Raw genomic sequence first — 6,136 nt, 5'->3', positions numbered from 1 at the left:
AGTGTTTCTCAACAGGAAACCTTTTGTTAAAACATCTCCACACTCTATCAGTCTCTCCTCTCTGCTCCTTGTATCTTGACAACTTTCCTCCTTTCCCTCCCCTCCACTCAGCCCACCTTTTTTTTCTCCCTTCCCCTCACCACCCTTTTATTGTTGTTTCATACATTTCGACAGGTCCTCCACCACCCAGAGCCACCCCCTCCTTCTACTTTCATTCATTCCCTTTCGCCTTCACCCAATTATTCTGTGCACTAATTTCGAGTCGATTTCAAAATGATAGATTTAGATTGGGCCAAAGCAAAGGCTATGTCCCTCTCTTCAACCAGTAAAAGGGTCAGGTATGATGATAATACGGCACAGTTCCACATTAGAACTGGCCTCTTTGTTCTACATGAGTTTCATTACTCTGGAGAAGCTCTCATTACAAAGAACAACGCCTCACAGTGGTTCTCCTTTGTTCAGAGGATAATACAAGAGGCAGGCGAATGTAAAACACTATCAATTTGCTATAACAAAATACCATTGCCATGTCCTCGGGCAATGTAATTAACATTTAACTGGTTAATTTGCATAGCTTTCCCCCTGATATCTGTGAAAACATATTTTTGCTTTTGCAAAATTTTGAAACATTCAAAATCTTACGAGAAAAAACACAAGCCCTTGAAGGCATTCAAGTGTCAGAACAGTGCTTCAATCTAAAGGGCTTCTCTGTTTGGTGCTACTTCACCCTCTTTGAAGGCTTTTTGTATCATAAGATGTGCCCATTGAGAGATCAGCCTTCTCCAGCAAAGGTGACCGTGGACCTGTGGGCAGCTTGGCAGGCATAGTAACAAGCAGACTTCCTCATAGGAACTTCCAGGAAACTGCAGGGGAATCATGTTGAGCTTTTTCTTTAACCCGTCGGCGCTCAGTTCTCCACTTGACCGATGACATGACAGACCTGATTCCTCTGTCAGAGAAGAAAAGCTCATTCCTGCTGTGCATGGTTCTACTCTGTGTCTGCTGTGCAGGAAGCTGTCCAGAGTCCTAAAGTGTCCAACTCCTTTAGCGCCAATTTAAGAGTACACAGTTCAAGTCAGAGTTTTGCCTGCACTTATCAGCAAGTGGTCATTTTAAGTCACGATTTTCTTTGTATTAACATTTTTTCATTTTGACGTACATTAACATAAGAGGTCAAATTCCTACCCATTCCTTACCCGCACAAAATCAAAAGTTTCTAAGAATTTATTTTAGCAATTGTTTTGTTTTTGTTTTTTTTTTTGGTGGGAGGACTTTTAAAACAACATGCAATTTAAATGGTTTGTAAAACAATAATTAATTGGGTTTTTTCTCAATTACAGAATAAATGCTGTAAAGCTGCACAACATCTGCATTCTTTCTGTGGCCATCAAAATGCATTTGGTAGAATTCTGGTTGGTTATTCGACAACTCCTACCATAAGAACATCCTTGGCAGATGTTTTGAGCTTAAATTACTTTTTAGTGTTCAAAATTCCTGATTTCTACTTCTGCTACATTTGGTTGGTAATATTTTGCTGCAAAAAATAATTATAAAAAGTTATTTATTTAACAGTAGACATAACTCATATTCCAGTCGACTAGCTTAAGGGTGGAAAGAGACGTGAGAAACATTCAAATGAGCAGACATGAATCAGCAGATTGAGGATGTTAGGTGGTCTGCCTTGTATGATTGCATGAATATAACATCTTCCTGAACAAACCCTACAGCTGTTTTTACAGTCACCTCCATCTATACGGAACGGCATACCGGAGACGGCATATTGGCAGTAGGTGTGCTGCTATTTCCTGCCTAGTTTGTAATTTCTCATGTACCAAAATATGACTCTATTTATTATTTTTCCTTGCATCTCATCGTATTTACATATTAATACATGTGTTAAGATCTTATTAGAGCTCCTTTCTTTTTGTCAATCTCATTTTTTTTATTTAAATGATTGTCTTAAAACATTTTAAAAGGTTGCTGAAGAAGTAACAAATAGTCAAATCTTAGTTTCTGTGACCTTGGTTTTTAGGAAAGTATGTAGCATAAATAAAAATGATGCCATTTCAAATATCTACTTTAAAACCAGAGTATCAGTATTTGCAGTCAATGTTTTAATTGTATTACTTTATTCTCTATTCAAATTTTAAAGTAATATGACCGATTTAACAAGTTGTATTAGAATTAACTGAGTGGAGGCCTGCTCTCTTCTTCTCTTCAGTGTCTCTGACTTTTAAATGTATATGATATTCCTGAATTAATAATAAACTTTATGGCTAGATTGATGTTGAACATAAATATGCTTTAAAAAAGAAAATTGTATGTAGTAGTTAAAGTGTTTTCCATGGGTTTAAGGAACTTCTATGATTTCTGAAGGCTTTATGTGAAAACGTCTTTGTTCTTGAAAAGATTGACCAAAACATGACCTTGAATGTCCCCGGACATTACACTGGGTTGCCTGCTTGTGTATTCTCCTTATTAGAGCAAACTCTCAGATGAGGCAGAAAATTTTGTAATTGGAGGAGCCATGAGAAGTGGTCTGATGCGTGAATCTCAGATTCATCCAAGAGAAGTTACCTAGTCTGATCATCTTTGTCTAGCGTACTGTTACAAACCCTTTGTTATGTTTTCATCGACTTTGTCTGTTTGCCTGCCTGCAACATTCCTTAAACTTCGAGGAGATTGTTCAGGCACTGTGTTCTCTTGTCCTCCACTGGGGAACCTAATTTGATGATCTGTGATGTTATTGTTACATGGTTTGACTTGGATCCAAACAGCCCTCCTTCCAAACATTGAAGTCGTTGGTTACAAACCTGTTGCCTTCTGTCATTTCTCAGAGCAGTGCAGACTGGTTCCATCCATTACAAAAGGAACAGGGCACAGGAGGCAGGACAACTTGCATAAACTATACAGCCATTTAGCAGCAAGTTCTTTATTTGCCCATAAGCCAAAAAACTGTTTATTTTTTACTTTCCTCTGCATGGAATCACATCCACAGCTGAAAAATAGGTTTTAAATTGCTTTTCCTCTCATTGTTCTTAATTCATTTATGACTCTGATTTGCAGTTATTACATGAGGCGTTTCTCATGAGAAGAAGAATTAGCAGCAAAATGTCAGATCTTAGTTTCTGTTTGACCTTAACAAAAGGATGCACAGGCTTTGAGAATCAGAAAACCCATACAAGATGCTGGAAAATATTCACTTGAATTCTTCAAATAAGAAATAAAAACATCAATGTTTTTTTATTTGTTGCCAGAAATAATGTATTGATTTCTCTTTGAAAATAATTGCCTAAAGTTATTTCAAGAAATTACGCTACGCACTACAAACATGTCAGAACTTATTGACGGTCACTAACTTTTGATTTATGTGCCTTATATTGCATTACATCAAATAATTTAAAGTTTCTGCAAACAATGACACCAGCAAATTTACAATTAATAATTTCACTGTCGCTTCGGACTGGATGCTTGTTTGAAAACACCTTCTGCTTCCTCCTTTCGGATCCCCCATGGAGAAACAAGGAGGTCACATTGATGTGGCGTGGGTCTGCAGGCAACACTCAGCTTATCTTCTCTAAAGGAGTTTAGGCTGATTCTGTTATGCAGCCGCAGGGAGGCTGACTCCTGTTGGATTAGACTGATCACAGATCTGCGAAACACACCGTTGTATCAGACAAGACTATTACTGAAAGACAGAGAGGCTTTGTGGGTGTGTGTGTGTGTGTGTGTGTGTGTGTGTGTGTGTGTGTGTGTGTGTGTGTGTGTGTGTGTGTGTGTGTTGGTGCAGGAGAGAGCCTTTGTGCTTGTCTTGTTCTCACTCTGTCCAAAACTGACTGGTGTGAGTAGGGGTGTGTGTGTGTGCGGGTGTCTGTGTGTAGACAACAGATGGGCAATAGAGGAATCAGTAAATTAATCCTCAACACATCGCAGAGGACTAATTACTGATTAACAACTACTGGACTGCTCTGTCTTTTTCCCATACAACACACACATAGAGATACATGCTCACTCTTTTAGCTATAAAGAAAATAATTCGGAGACGGTTGAAGGGAGTTCAACAGTATTAGAATCAGATCAACTGAGACAATGTGGTGGGTAACAATGACAGGACAGCAGGGTTAGGGACAGGGAGATTTTGTCAGAAGGACAAGGCAATGGATGCAGGGAAGGGTGGTGAATGAAAGTTTATTGTCTTTCATCAGATTACTCATTGTTACTAATCCACTTATGCTCACACACACAAACACACATCACAGATAGAAAGCTACCGCCGACGAATAGCTCAGTATTGTGAGAAAGCTGCTTATCCACGCTCCTTCTTCTTTTGAATTTCTCTCTAACATAAAAGGGTAGTTATATAATCTGCATTGACTCTCATTGTATGCTTTGCTTTTGTTGTTTGTTTTTTTTTTCCAGGCAGACATTAAGCCAAATGATTAAACATTTTCAACGAGAAAAGAAAATGAACTGCTATGGCCTCTTGAAGCAGAGGATAGGATAGGAAAGACAAACCGGGGTCTCATCTGCAGTAATCAAGGAATTGCTCAAGTTTTTATGGTGAAGAATGAGCTGAGCAAGAAAATGAAGCTGTCTATTTGTCACAATTCATCCTTGTGACTATATCCTCACCAATGGTCCTGATATGTGGATTGTGAGAAAAAGAGCAAAATACAGAGGGAGCTTAAAGTATAACTGCTGCTTTTTCCTCATGAAATGAGTTGATTGAACAGGTTTGAGCACCTGACCAGGATGTTTCCTTAGTGCCTAGAACATCTAGAACTAGCTGGAGAGGCTAAACATCCTTTGTCACCTTGTAATGACCTAGAGACTGTTGCTAAGGAGAAGGGTGTCAGGATTTCGTTCCTGGACCTGAAAGCCTCACAACCAGATCCCAGATAAGATAAAGCCAATTAATGGATGGATGTTTACTTCAGCTCATAGGGTGGTAAGGTTTTTAGGACCAATGCACATTAATGTGAGCACTTGGAAAAATGAACTTGCTCTGTTCCCTTTGTGTCTGCTATCTGCATGCAAAGAGTCTTTTTGGTTGGAAATATAGAGATTTAAAAACTCTTGTTTGTTTGTGTATTATTGTAAATCTGGGGAAATTGAGATTTTAAGAAACAATGATGGTTTTTTTGTTTCTGTCTGTGTGCTAAAAGTTACTGTAGCATTGGAGCGAATGGAAAATGTCAAGGACAAGGCTGTCTTTATATGTTTTGTTAAAATCCATGCTGAAAATATTTTTATCATACCTAGTTTGCGAGTCATTGTCGACATCATCACCATTGGGCAACAAGACTTTTGAACATTTTAGTTAACAGTTCCACTCCTGGTCTTAAACGTGGAAAGACTTTGATGTCAGGCAATGAGGAAGTAACTGCAATACATACAGATTATTTATTTCTTAAACTTATGTAAAACAGAACAAAACATGGTCAAGTCTTCTGGTAATTATCACAAACAATTTTTATAGACCTTGACTAGGAACAAAAGTGACTTCCTCTACTTTACAGTTTCGAATGATTCACTTCACGAGTATCTTCTTTTAACTCTATTAAAGTATCTATCTAAGTAAAGTTTTACAAGCTTGAATGTGCAGCTATCCATAAGAAATAAACATCAGGCACAGGGAAATGATTTAGCATACCAACATGATGACTATACCAACAAAATTTCACAATTATAATTTTTTTTACAAGCATTAATTTCATAGCAGCATTTTTAATATCTACTAAGTCAGATTAAAGTGAAAGTACCCAAGAGATTCATTACATAGAGATGAAAGGTGAGCAGTATTTTTGGTCTTTTTTGGGGGGGAAAAAACATTTCATATGGACAGATGGAAGCTTCTTTTGGAGATCAGTTTGATGTAACAAAATCGTTACTGACATAATGGATCACAGCAGCTATTTTTATTTTTTTATAATTAAATAAATAAAAATCTGGAGTGACAGGAAACAAACTGTGGCATTTTCTTCCCAGCCTTTTTATTTGCTTAAAAAGTAAAAGAAAACATTTTTATTTATGAAGCAACATGTTAAAAAGTTCTCTTTAACCAAGGATGAAAACATTACTTGTTGAACAATACAGAGAGAGGTTGAGGCTTCTCGCAAACTAAGTTTCACAACTA

The sequence above is a fragment of the Xiphophorus couchianus genome, chromosome 15, assembly GCF_001444195.1.
Source record: "Xiphophorus couchianus chromosome 15, X_couchianus-1.0, whole genome shotgun sequence".
Lineage (NCBI taxonomy): Eukaryota > Metazoa > Chordata > Actinopteri > Cyprinodontiformes > Poeciliidae > Xiphophorus > Xiphophorus couchianus.
This window is presented reverse-complemented; position numbering follows the sequence as displayed.